Here is a 14781-nt window from a genome sequence, read left to right as displayed (position 1 = left end):
GGCTCCACTTAAAAGACACAGACTGGCAAATTGGATAGAGGCAAGACCCATCAGTCTGCTGTATTCAGGAGACCCATCTCACATGTAGAGACATACATAGGCTCAAAATAAAGGGATGGAGGAAGATCTACCAAGCAAATGGAGAACAAAAAGAAGCAGGGGTTGCAATACTAGTCTCTGATAAAACAGATATTAAGCCATCAAAGATCAAAAGAGACAAAGAAGGCCATTACATAATGGTAAAGGGATCAATTCAACAGGAAGAGCTAACTGTTGTAAATATATATGCACCCAATACAGGAGCACCCAGATTCATAAAGCAAGTCCTTAGAGACTTACAAAGGGACTTAGGCTCCCATACAATAGTAATGGGAGACTTTAACACTGCACTTTCAACATTAGACAGATCAACAAGACAGAAAGTTCACAAGGATATCCAGGAATTGAACTCATCTCTGCAGCAAGCAGACCTAATAGACATCTACAGAACTCTCCACCCCAAATCAACAGACTATACATTCTTCTCAGCACCACATCACACTTATTCCAAAACTGACCACATAATTGGAAGTAAAGCACTCCTCAGCAAATGTACAAAAACAGAAATTATAACAAACTGTCTCTCAGACCACAGTGCAATCAAACTAGAACTCAGGACTAAGAAGCTCAATCAAAACCGCTCAGCTACATGAAAACTGAATAACCTGCTCCTGAATGACTACTGGGTACATAACGAAATGAAGGCAGAAATAAAGATGCTCTTTGAAACCAATGAGAACAAAGATACAATGTACCAGAATCTCCGGGACACATTTAAAGCATTGTGTAGAGAGAAATTTATAGCACTAAATGCCCCCAAGAGAAAGCAGGAAAGATCCAAAATTGACACCCTAACATCATAATTAAAAAAACTAGAGAAGCAAGAGCAAACACATTCAAAAGCTAGCAGAAGGCAAGAAATAACTAAGATCAGAGCAGAACTGAAGGAGATAGAGACACAAAAAACCCTCCAAAAAATCAATGAATCCAGGAGTTGGTGTTTTGAAAAGATCAACAAAATTCATCGACCACTAGCAAGACTAAGAAAGAAGAAAAGAGAAGAATCAAATAGATGCAATAAAAAATGATAAAGGGGATATCACCACCAACCCCACAGAAATACAAACTGCCATCAAAGAATACTATAAACACCTCTATGCAAATCAACTAGAAAATCTAGAAGAAATGGATAATTTCCTGGACACTTACACTTTCCCAAGACTAAACCAGGAAGAAGCTGAATCCCTGAAGAGACCAATAGCAGGCTCTGAAATTGAGGCAATAATTAATAGCCTACAAACTAAAAAATGTCCAGGACCAGATGGATTCGCAGCTGAATTCTACCAGGGGTACAAGGAGGAGCTGGTACCATTCCCTCTGAAACTATTCCAATCAATAGAAAAAGAGGGAATCCTCCCTAACTCATTTTATGAGGCCAACATCATCCTGATACCAAAGCTTGGCAGAGACACAACGAGAAAAAGAGAATTTTAGACCAATATCCCTGATGAACATCGATGCAAAAATCCTCAATAAAATACTGGCAAACCAGATCCAGCAGCACATCAAAAAGCTTATCCACCATAATCAAGTGGGCTTCATCCCTGGGATGCAAGGCTGGTTCAACATACACAAATCAATAAACGTAATCCAGCATATAAACAGAACCAAAGACAAAAACCCCATGATTATCTCAATAGATGCAGAAAAGGTCTTTGAAAAAATTCAACAGTCCTTCATGCTAAAAACGCTCAATAAATTCGGTATTGATGGAACGTATCTCAAAATAATAAGAGCTATTTATGATAAACCCACAGCCAATATCATACTGAATGGGCAAAAACTGGAAAAATTCCCTTTGAAAACTGGCACAAGACAGAGATGCCCTCTCTCACCACTCCTATTCAACATAGTGCTGGAAGTTCTGGCTAGGGCAATCAGGCAAGAGAAAGAAATCAAGGGTATCCAGTTAGGAAAAGAAGAAGTCAAATTGTCCCTGTTTGCAGATGACATGTTTGTATATTTAGAAAACCCCGTTGTCTCAGCCCAAAATCTCCTTAAGCTGATAAGCAACTTCAGCAAAGTCTCAGGATACAAAATTAATGTGCAAAAATCACAAGCATTCTTATACACCAGTAACAGACAAACAGAGAGCCAAATCATGAATGAACTTCCAATCACAATTGCTTCAAAGAGAATGAAATACCTAGGAATCCAACTTACAAGGGATGTAAAGGACCTCTTCAAGGAGAACTACAAACCACTGCTCAGTGAAATAAAAGAGGACACACACAAATGGAAGAAGATACCATGCTCATGGATAGGAAGAATCAATATCGTGAAAAGGGCCATACTGCCCAAGGTAATTTATAGATTCAATGCCATCCGCATCAAGCTACCAATGAGTTTCTTCACAGAATTGGGAAAAACTGCTTTAAAGTTCATATGGAACCAAAAAAGAGCCCGCATTGCCAAGACAATCCTAAGTCCAAAGGACAAAGCTGGAGGCGTCACGCTACCTGACTTCAAACTATACTACAAGGCTGCAGTAACCAAAACAGCATGGTACTGCTACCAAAACAGAGATATACACCAATGGAACAGAACAGAGTCCTCAGAAATAATACCACACATCTACAGCCATCTGATCTTTGATAAACCTGAGAAAAACAAGAAATGGGGAAAGGATTCCCTATTTAATAAATGGTGCTGGGAAAATTGGCTAGCCATAAGTAGAAAGCTGAAACTGGATCAGTTCCTTACCCCTTATATGAAAATTAATTCAAGATGGATTAGAGACTTAAATGTTAGACATAGTACCATAAAAACCCTAGAAGAAAACCTAGGTAATACCATTCAGGACATAGGCATGGGCAAGGACTTCATGTCTAAAACACCAAAAGCAATGGCAGCAAAAGCAAAATTGACAAATGGGATCTAATTAAACTAAGGAGCTTCTGCACAGCAAAAGAAACTACCATCAGAGTGAACAGGCAACCTACAGAATGGGAGACAACTTTTGCAATCTACTCATCTGACAAAGGGCTGATATCCAGAACCTACAAAGAACTCAAACAAATTTACAAGAAGAAAACAACCCCATCAAAAAATGGGCAAAGGATATGAACAGACATTTCTCAAAAGAAGACATTCATACAGCCAACAGACACAAGAAAAAATGCTCATCATCACTGGCTATCTGAGAAATGCAAATCTAAACCACAATGAGATACCATCTCACAGCAGTTAGAATGGCAATCATTAAAAAGTCAGGAAACAACAGGTGCTGGAGAGGATGTGGAGAAATAGGAACACTTTTACACTGTTGGTGGGATTGTAAACTAGTTCAACCATTGTGGAAAACAGTATGGTGATTCCTCAAGGATCTAGAACTAGAAGTACCATATGACCCAGCCATCCCATTACTGGGTATATACCCAAAGGATTACAAATCATGCTTCTATAAAGACACATGCACACGTATGTTTGTTGCGGCATTATTCACAATAGCAAAGACCTGGAATCAACCCAAATGTCCATCAGTGACAGATTGGATTAAGAAAATGTGGCACATATACACCATAGAATACTATGCAGCCATAAAAAAGGATGAGTTTGCCTCCTTTGTAGGGACATGGATGCAGCTGGAAACCATCATTTTCAGCAAACTATCACAAGAAGAGAAAACCAAACACCGCATGTTCTCACTCATAGGTGTGAACTGAACATTGAGATCACTTGGACTCTGGAAGGGGAACATCACACACCGGGGCCTATCACGGGGAGGGGGGAGGGAGGGATTGCATTGGGAGTTATACCTGATGTAAATGAAGAGTTGATGGGTGCAGCACACCAACATGCCACAAGTATCCATATGTAACAAACCTCCACGTTATGCACATGTACCCTAGAACTTAAAGTATAATAATAAAAAAAAAGCAAACATGATATATACATTAAAAAAAGAAAGGGGAAGGAAGAAAGGAAGAAAGGAAGGAAGGAAGGAAGGAAGGAAGGAAGGAAGGAAGGAAGGAAGGAAGGAAGGAAGGAAAGAGGGAGGGAGGGAGGGAGGGAGGGAAGGAAGGAAGGAAGGAAGGAAGGAAGGAAGGAAGGAAGGAAGGAAGGAAGGAAGGAAGGAAGGAAAGAAGGGATAGATAAAGAAAATCAACCATTAAGAAAGTGAAGTCTCTCATGGTGCAGATATGTGAAAGAATTTCATGTCTTTTACAGCAACTTGGATAGAGCTGGAAGTCAGTATGTATCCAGTGCTGTCATGTCAGCCAGTCTATTCTTGTACTCCTGGCTTCAAGTGTTACACCTACCTCGGCCTCTCAAAGTGCTGGAATTACAGGTGGGAGCCATTGCACCCTGCCCAGCTAATCTTCTAAATATTTTGTAGAGAAGGAGTTTCATCAGCCGAGGGGTGGGGGTTGATGGTTGCTCAGCCTGCACACTGTTGAAAGGGTAAATTACTGTGGTATGTGAACTAGATGTGAAATGTGTGTGTGTGTGTGTGTGTGTGTGTGTGTGTGTGTGTGTGTGTGTGTGTATGTGTCAGAAAGAGAGAGAAAGAGAGAGAATTTGTGACCTGGAAATGCCGTCTGATTTGCGTCCCTGTCTAGTCCTGGAAATGCTGTTTGATTTGCATCTCTGTCTAATCACCGGTCTGTATGTAGAACACCGATGTTTACAATAATGAGGATAAGCAGTATTTATGGAGCTCTTTCTCCCTCTCATGTGTCTCCTCTCTGTGGTGGAAAAAGGGAACAAAGACGCTCTGATGGGAAGTTGTCTTCATGCCTGAGGAAGCTGAAGACATACTGACTGGAAGAAGTGCATCCTATGTGACATTCCTATATACAGACACCCGAGGACTGCATATCAGTTTTCATGCCAGGGCTGCAAGTCTACCGTGTACATCAACCCACCCCCACCCCAGCAAGAACAGCACGGTCTGGTGTGGTCTAGTCTTATCCCACCTGGTCCACCCACGCCATCTGGTGGAACTCTCACTGGAGGATTGGAAAGCAGCCTCAACGCTGTTTCTCTGGGGTCGCCTCACAAAGGCCAGTATGGGGAAGGTGGTGCAAAGTGAGGGGACACATCTGCCTCAGAGCTGCCTGGAAAGTGGCAGGCAGCTGATGGGGGACACTGAGCCAGAATCATGTGCCAGGGTATGGATCTGGAAGCGCTCCCGCGGTTCTATGAGACTGACTGACGTCTCCCATGGAAATCCTACCACGGGTCCCCTACCTGGGGAAAAGCAGGGACAAAAGGGAGAGCGAAGGAAACCCTCTGGACGCTCCAGCTGGCCGTTGGGGCCTCTCAGGAGGATTTAGCCCTGAAAACCCACCCACCCTTTCTCCCTTCCACTGGATCCAAGGTACACTCTTGGAGGCGGCAAGATAAACTTGCTTTTCGTCTTTCTCTTTATTTTTCAATCCTTTTCATTTTACAAGAGATGATTATATCCTCACCCACCACGCTCCCTGAACCCAGTCCCAGCCTGGAGATGGGCCCCGGGTGGTGTAGGGGAAGGAGGTGGGAACCAGAGAGGCGGGGCAACAAGCAGCTCCCCCCACCTCCACAAATCACCAACCCCGTGACGGTCACCGACGGAGAAGGGCGCCTCCTGAATGTGCAGCAGGAACAGACGGGCCAGTTGGAGACACACCCGCTGCCAGCTCCGGGGTCTGGAGGAAGGAAAGAAGAAGGAGAATTGTGCCAGATGCGCTGGTCCTCCCGGGCCTCCGCGCACCGGTGGACAAACCCTTGTGTCCATGGCTGACTTTCAATAGATCACAGCAAGGGAGCTGCTCTGCTACATAGGAAACCCCAACCCAAAAACAAGTCTTCTATGAATGGTTTAGGGCCAGGTTCCCCAGGAACGTGTTTTGGCTGAGGGGTGAGAGGCCTGCTGCCTCTCTGGCTGCATCCAGTTTCCCAGGACTAGGGTTTCTCCACACCGGACCCCAGTCCCACCACATGGTGGCCCGCTGGGAGGGATGGTGGGGACCAACTATCCGAGACCAACTGGGGCTGTGTAGCGCTGCCATATGGTTCCCCCTGGGTGGAATTCTGACTTGGAGGCTTTCAGTCATAATCTCACAAATGGTAGGTTGGTCTTATTGACTCCTCAGCCAAGCACATATATCAAATGTCTGAACCTGCCATTCCTCTCCTACTGAGCAGGATTACCATGGCAACAACCCATCATCAGTAGGGTAAAACTAACCTGTCTCACCATGGTCTAAACCCAGCTCACATTCCCTATTAGTGGGTGAACAATACAGCTCTTGTTGAATTCTGCTTCACAATGATAGGTAGAGCCATGGAAGGATCAAAACACCACATCTCTAGAAAGGTTTGGCCGCCAGAAGCCAGTTATCCCTGTAGTAACTTTTCTGACACCTCCTGCTTAAAACCCAAAAGGTCAGAAGGATTGTGAAGCCCCACTTTCATGGGGTCTGTATTTGTACTGAAAATCAAGATCAAGTGAACTTTTGCCCTTCTGCTCCATGGAAGGTTTCTGTCCTCCCTGAGCTCCTGACTGTGGGTGGGCTGCCAGAGTGCCCTGTGGGCAGCCTATACTTTCAAGAACAGTGGTTGTTAGGTGACACCCGATGACAACGGATGCAAGTGTCTGCTGGGCACCCTCCCAGGCGGTCCCCATAACTAATTGACCAGAATCCCTGGGAGCAGGAAAGAAACACCATGACTTGGAAAACAGGAAACACAGACCCATACATAATTACGCATGCAGGCACATCCATATGCATGCACGCGCATGCGCCATATCCCATGGTATAGACTAGTTTATACAGTGATAGTGAGAGAGCCTACCACTAATAACAAAAGAAAAAGCAGGCCAGCTTTGGCGGCCCATGACCATCACTCCAGCCATTTGGGAGGTGAAAGTGGGCAGATCACCTGAGCTAAGGAGTTCAAGACCAGCCTGGGTAACATGGCAATATCCCCTGTCTACTAAAAGTACAAAATTCAGCTGGGGGCGGTGGCAGGCACCTGTAGTTACAGCTACTGGAGGGGCCCAGTCAGGAGAATTACTCAAACCCAGGATGCAGAGGTTGCAGCAAGCCGAGATTGCCCCATCATGTATGTGGCAGGCCAGGTCTCACTAACTAAGGCGGGCCTCCACAACAACCGTTTCAGTACCAAGTGGCTAAGTTAAATATTAAAAGCTGAGAGAGTCAGTGCCCTCTTGCAAAGGGTGGAATGTTGTAAAAGTTCACCAAGAGTTTTCACTAGGCCTTTCCTGGGCCTACCTTGGAGCATGACAAGATGATAAAGGAATTCTTAACAGGACCATTTAGGATTAAATAAGTTTAACTAGAGGTCTGAAAAAACTCCCTGTTAGGGTCACCCCGACCAGACTGTTCCCTTCCTCTCCCACAGGCCTTACAATACAGTCCCTTGCACTCTCTGCACAGCTACCCTAGGGCAAAAGACAACCCCCTACCTTTCACTGACCCCTCTAGTATCTGTTTGTCCAGACAGTTACAGGATGCAGTTAACATATCTGTTAACCTCACATAACAAAGCTGGCAAAAAACATCTCCAGGATGCGGACGAGATACCTGCATCCCCAACTCAGCTCTTCCACCCCGACTCAGTTCCCCTGCTCTGACTCTGCTCTCTCACCCTGACCTGGTTCTGGCCCAATAAAACCCTGCTATAGCCTGTAAGTGGGGCTGCCTCCTCTAACTGTGATGAAGCAGCCAAGCAGCTCAATAAAGCTTGCTTGACTGACTTTGGGTCTCCTCATCCTTTCCCTTGGCTGACCTTACATTTCTGGTGCTGAAACCCAGGAAGGTGGTAGAGTTTGGCCTCCCTTTCTTCATTTCTCCTTCCCTCCATTCTTTCCCTGGCCGAACTCCCCCTTCCAGAACCTGCTAGAGACCCAAGGATCTCATACAGCCTTTCCATTGCTGGTGAACACATCCTACACCAGGACCACCTCAGGGGTGAGTAAAGGAGACTTTTGCCTTCCGTCTGGAACCCTTGTTCACTCTTTCTGTCCTGAAAGACCCAGCGCTGGGCCAAGGGTTTCCTCCTCCCTGCCTCTAGGCCCTTGATATCTTCCTTTCAGGGACACCTAAATGGAGGATTATCGTACTTCTCCGACTTGAACCGTGGGACAAGGGACGCCTTCTCTCATCGATCTAGTCTTCAGCCAAGTCTCCCATCTCTACCCCTCCCTTTCACATTCCACTATGGGAGCCTCCCAATCCACTCCCTCAAAGACATGCCCCTCCTCGGGTATCTCCTCCATAACCTTAATGCCCTTATCTTCCGGTCTGAAATTCAACCAAAAACAAAACAAAACAAAAAAATACTCATCTTTTATTGTAACACTGCCTGGCCACAATATAAACTAGACAATGGTTCCCAATGGCCTGAAAATGGCACTTGCAATTTGAACATTCTCAGGGATCTAGACAACTTCTGCCATCACAATGGAAAGTGGTCAGGGATCCCTTATGTTCAGGATATTTTTGCCCTCTGTAGCTGTCCCTCCCTCTGTCAGTCCTGCTCTACTTTCCAAATCCTCCTCACCTGCTCCAAACCTGACCCATCCTCAAACAACCCCATCGACCACTCCTTCTGATGACTCCTCCTCCTTTGACCCTGCCTACTTTCCTTCTCCCCGACAACACCATAATCCTCCCCCAAATCATCACAATCCTCTACCATATGCTCCCTCTCCTGCCTTACCTCTTTTCTCTCCTCTCTCCAACCACCCAACTTCTGATTCTGATTCCTCCCCATCTCTACCTCACACCCACTCTTGGACTCAGCATGCCAGACAGTTGGCCCCCTTATTTCCCCTCTGAGAGGTGGCTGGGGCTAAAGGATTCATTCACATCCACATTCCCTTCTCCCTCTCCAACCTTTCCCAAATTAAGAAATGTCTCAGGTCCTTTTCCTCCAATACTGACACTCAAATCAAAAAGTTAAAATACCTCACCCAATCTTACAAACTCACTTGGCATGATCTCTATATTATCCTCTCTTCTACTGTCCTCCCAGAAAAAAAAAAAAAAAAAAAAAAAAAGTGTGGCTTGCAGCTCAGGCTCATGCTGGCGATCTTCATTGGCAAGACGCTACTAAGACCGTATGGGCTGCTGCATTTTCCTGGGAAAAACCCTCCTGGGAGTACCAACCCACAGAGCCTGGCTGGCATCTCGTAACCACATGATCACTTGCCTTATTGCAGGCCTTAACAAAGCTGCCCACAAGGCTGTAAACTTTAAAAAACTAAAAAAAAAAAAAAAAAAAAAAAAAAAAAAAAAAAAAAAAAAAAAAAAAAACTCCCAAAGGGCCGATGAAAATCCCGCTGATTTTCTTTCCCGCCTTACAGAGGTCCTCCAAAAATACTCCCGTGTTGACGCCCATCTCCCAGGAAGGACCTATTGTTCTTAACACCTATTTAATCTCTCAGTCTGCTCCTGACATACAGCACAAGCTCAAAAAGGTAGAAGATGGCCCTCAAAACCCTCAACAGGACCTTCTTATCCTGACCTTTAAGGTCTTCAACAACAGAGATGAGCAAAATAAATTAAATAAAGCCCCACAAGATCGGGCTAAATACCAGCTCCTAGCAGCAGCTATTTGTCAGTCTACCCAGGCTGCCCAGGGGCATGAAAGACCCAATAGCAGTGACCCTCCTGGGCCCTGTTTTAAGTGTGGCAAAGAAGGCCATTAGGCCCGAGCATGCCCTAACCTGTGAATGCCAAAAACTCCTTGCCCAACCTGCCCACAAACCAGTCACTGGAAGTCTGATTGTCCTCTTAACAAGCAGACTAACAGGCCAGTTCCTCAAGGCCCTGGAAAAGCAAAGAGTGAAGAGTCACTCACACTCCCACACCTCCTTGGCCTGACCGCTGAAGACTGATGGAGCCCAGGGCTCCTGGCCCCATCTGCCATCACTGCATTGCAGCCCAGGGTAACTCTGCTAATAGCAGGTAAACCAATCTCTTGTTTAACCAACAGTAGACCCACCTAATCAACTTTACCTGAATTTTTAGAAACTATTTACTCTTCCCAGGTTTCTGTTGTGGGGTTGATGGACTCATCTCATGTCCATACGCTACTGAATCCCTTACTTGTTTCCTATTTAATACTATTTTTTCACACTCCTTCCTCATCATGCGTCATTGCCCCACCCCCATCCTAGGATGAGACATTTTAAGCCAAATTCAAGACTTCTATCACATTTTCCTGCCCCCCTCAACCAGAGTCCCTCCTGGTCCTCTCTGCTAGTCTGGCCTCTGACCCCTCCTCACCAGCACCCACTAGCCGCCTCCCTCATTAATCCAGTAGTGTGGACACCACCACCCTTTCCATAGCTGCTCACTAGAACCCCATCAAAATCCAGTTAAAAGACCCCTCTAAATTTCCCAATGTTACCCAATTCCCCATTTCCCTAACACACCAAAAGGGCTTACAACCCATCATAAACAAGCTCTGCTTGTGCGGTCTTCTTAGACCAACACACTCTCCATATAACACCCCCATTCACCCTATTAAGAAATACTATGGCTCATACCAACTCATTCAGGACCTCCAAGCTCTCAATCAGGCTGTCCTCCCTATTCATCCTGTAGTCCCTAACTTCTGTACACTTTTCTCTGTTGTCCACTCCAACACCACCCACTACACCACAATTGACCTGAAAGATGACCTCTTCACCATTCCCCTACACCCTGATTCCCGAAACCTCTTTGCTTTCACCCAGACTGACCCCAACACCCTCCAGTCACAACTCATGTGGACTGTGCTCCCTCAGGGTTTCAGGTATGGCCCTCATTTCTTTGGGAAAGCCCTAACCCAAGACCTCACCTTCTTAAATCTTTCCCCTAGCTGCCTTCTTCAATATGTAGATGATATCCTCCTCTGTAGCCACTCCCTAAAAATCTCCTAAACTCACACTGCCACCCTTCTCAATTTCCTTACTAATAAAGCCTATAGGGTCTCCCCCTCCAAAGCACAGCTTTCCACCCCAATGGTGACCTGCTTCAGATTTCAACTCTCCCCCAGATCCCAAGCCTTGACCCTGGCATGGGCAGCCTTAATAACTTATATCCACCTTCCTCAAAAAGCAAAATCCTTTCTTTCCTAGGGATAGCAGACTTTTTAAAAATATGGATGCCCAACTTTGCCCTCCTAGCTTGCCCCCTTTATAAAGCAGTCAGAGGCCCCCTCAATAAACCCCTAAACTCCTCACAAAACGTACTCCCCAACTTCCACAAACTCTAAACCACCCTTATCACTGCACCAGCTCTGTCCATACCTAATATATCTCAACCTTTCACTCTTTATACTGCCAAAAACGAAGGAATAGCCCTTGATGTCTTAAGACAACAAAAAGAAACTCCTTCTTCCTTTGCTCCTGTAGCCTACCTCTCTAAGCAACTCAACAACACAGTCAAAGGGTGGCCAACTTGTCTTAGAGCACTAGCAGTAGTCACAGTTTTAGCTCTAGAAAGCAAGAAACTAACATTCAGCCAAAATACCACCATCTACAGTCCTCGTAATCTACAAGATCTCCTCTTCTCCCAAGCATTAAGCTCTCTTCCTCCTTTCCAGATTCAATTACTCCACGCCCTCTATCAAAAATCCTAAATTCTGCCTTGCTAAAAGTGCTCCCCTCAACCCAACAACTTTCCTCCTTGTATCCTCTTCCCTTCCTACTTATTCTTGCACTGACATCCAAGCCCACCTGCAGCCACACTTCCCAAACATTTCCTCCAAGCCTGTCACCAACTCCAGTGACCAGCTATTCATAGATGGCTCCTCTCTCAGGCCCACCAGCTCCCCCAAAATTGCTGGATATGCAGTTGTTTGTCTTGGCTAAGTAATTAAAGTCAGGCCCCTACCTCCAGGAACCTCCTCCCAAAAAGCAGAACTTATAGCTCTCACCAGAGCCCTAACCCTTTCCAAAGGCAAACAAGTTAACATTTATACAAATTTCAAATATGCCTATCACATCCTTCATTCCCATGCTGCCATCTGGCACAAGAGAGGATTCTGTCTCAGCTAACCTCTCTGGCTGTTAGTAGAAACCAAATGCCCAACTGTGGGGCCATGAAGTTGCCATGTGAACCCAGCTGCTCATCACAAACTGGGTGTAAATGGGTGTGCATAGCAGTACTCCAGCATAATATGGAAGCCACGTGGACCTGATCAGGTCTGAGCAGACCCTGAAGCATAAGTAAGTTCCATGAGGAAGTGACCCGAATGCCCATGGTCCCCAGTCAAGAAATGAGCTGAGTTAAGAAGCTACACATAATTTTATAGTGTCGTTGATGCCTCAGAAGGCAAGAGGCGTATGTTTCACTGTGGGCTTTTATTTTTTATTATTTTTTGTGGAAACTCACTTATTTATTTTAAAAATCGCAATTTGGGCTAGTCAGGGTGACTCACACCTGTCATCCCAGCACTTTGTGATGCCAAGGTGGGCAGATTGCCTGAGGTCAGGAGTTCGAGACCAGCCTGGCCAACATGGTGAAATCCCATCTCTATTAAAAAACACAAAAATATAGCTGGGCGTAGTGGTGGGCACCTGTAATCCCAGCTACTCAGGAGGCTGAGGCAGGAGAATCACTTGAACCTGGGAGGTGGAGGTTGCAGTGAGCCAAGATGGTACCATTGTACTGTAGTCTGGGCAACAAGAGTGAAACTCCATCTCAGAAAAAAAAAAAAAAAAAGTTTATTTGGCCAGGGTTGAGGATACATGCCTGTGACACAGCCTCAGGGTGCTCTAATGACATGTGTCTAAGGTGGTCACAGCACAATTTGGTTTTATACATTCTAGGGAGACATGAGACATCAATCAATATATGCAAGATGAACACTGGTTTAATCTGGAATGGCGGGAAAACTCAACCCAAAGGCAGGAAAACGTGAAGCATAGGTGAGAAGACTCAAAGTGGGGAGGGGGCATCAAGGCCATAGGAAATAGGAGACAAATGGTTGCATTCTTTTGAGTTTCTGGTTAGCCTTTGAAAAAGAGGTAATTGATTTGCTTTCTAGGAAGCTGATTTGCTTTCTAGGAAACTGATTTGCTTTCCAGGAAACTGATTTGCTTTCCAGGCTCACCAGGGCGAGTATTAAAGGACCAGCGAGTAGGCAAGGCTAGGAGCAAAACTGCAAATTTATTTTTTTGGTCAGCCAGCTTTGTGGAGGAGGGGTGAGGTTCGTCAGTCTCCAGCAGGGGAGGCCAAGGGAGTCACCCGGTGGAGCTCTCGGGCGAGGTTCCTAATGCAGTCCCGACAGGAGTGGGGGCTGAGGAAGTTCACGCAGCGCGCCGCCGGGAGTGGCTTTTATGTCCTGGGCCTGGGAGTGGGAGGGCAGTGGGTGGGACATAGGCGGGTCGGGTGCCGGGCGGTAGGCGTGGCTATATGGGTTCCGGTTTTTCTCTATCGGAGGTCGGGTTGCACCTGCGCAGTCGACCCGTGCCTTTCCCGGGCACGGGAAAGTTGATGGTGAAGAACCCGGAAATGCGTCATCTTGCCTCCGTTTGTCCAAACAGTCCAACCTTTTATTGATAATAGTGATAAGGGGCACCGTGGTCTGTCTGGCTACTTCCTGCTGTTAAGGGACGTCGTTATGGTTGGGGTCTATGGTTGGTATTTGGATGTATGGATGAAGAAGCCTCTGGTTGAAGGTGACGCGTGTGATCTCTTGAACTTTGGCTCGGAGAAATTTGATTAGAACAGGAGCGAGACATAAGACAAAACACAGGATTAGTATGGGAATTAGGAATGGGAGCATCTGCTGTATTACGGGCAGCAGCCATATCGGTGGTCCGGGGGTGAAGGGAGTATTGTAGGTTTTTAATTCTGCTTTAATCCTGTTTAGGGTTTGAATGTTAGTGTCTACTAGGTCTGACTCATTGATGTAATAACAGCATTCTTCTCCTAAGAAGAGACATGTTCCTCCTTTTTCAGCAGTAAGTAAATCTAATGCTCGCCTATTCTGTGCTGCTACTTGGGCCAGTCAGGTAATTTGATGCTGTAGAGAGGCCAGGCTTTCAGCTAAAGCCTCTATGGCCTCTCAAATTTGAGCTGTTAGAGATCGGGTAGACTGTATCGAGTAGGTAAGTGCCCCAGTTCCAAGCCCTGACTCCACTAGGGAGGAGGCCAGGGAGACTCTGATGACTAGGGGAAGGAAGACAGCCCATTTTTGGAGGTCATTAGGAGGAGGGTTAAATTGTATGACAAGTTCAGCTATTTCTGCTTTGCTATATAAGGTTAAACTAGGTACTAGGGACACTGGGACACAGAGGGATTGACCAATGGATGTGTGATTAAGGACCTTGAAGAGGACTTTGTTGCACCAGAAATAACCTCCAATGGGAGCCGTCTGGGTCTTAGCAGGTGGATGGGTATAATTACACCAGGAGGTCTTTGAAGTAAAGTAGCAGAAAGGAAGGATTGGACTTTCTGGGTTTTGGTATAGTGGGACTGGGAGTAAGAATGGTTTTTGGGAGGTGCTTGTAGAGTTAGTTGTAGCCTTGAAAGTAGTAGGTAAAGGGACTGCCACTAAGGGAGCTCTTTCAAGGGCCGCACAGAGAAAACAGTGGGAGAGATTTGTTATGTTGGCTGCCTGTGTTAGGTTTAACCCTTGACGGACTAGTTTTAACCATGTGAAGGGGTCTTTATTGGAGGAGTGTAATTGATCTTGTAAGGCCTGTTCTTGTGATTGTATAGCTAAGGTTAA

The sequence above is a fragment of the Rhinopithecus roxellana genome, chromosome 12 (genome assembly GCF_007565055.1).
Source record: "Rhinopithecus roxellana isolate Shanxi Qingling chromosome 12, ASM756505v1, whole genome shotgun sequence".
NCBI lineage: Eukaryota > Metazoa > Chordata > Mammalia > Primates > Cercopithecidae > Rhinopithecus > Rhinopithecus roxellana.
The sequence above is the reverse complement of the archived record's forward strand: the minus strand, read 5'-3'. Positions refer to the sequence as shown.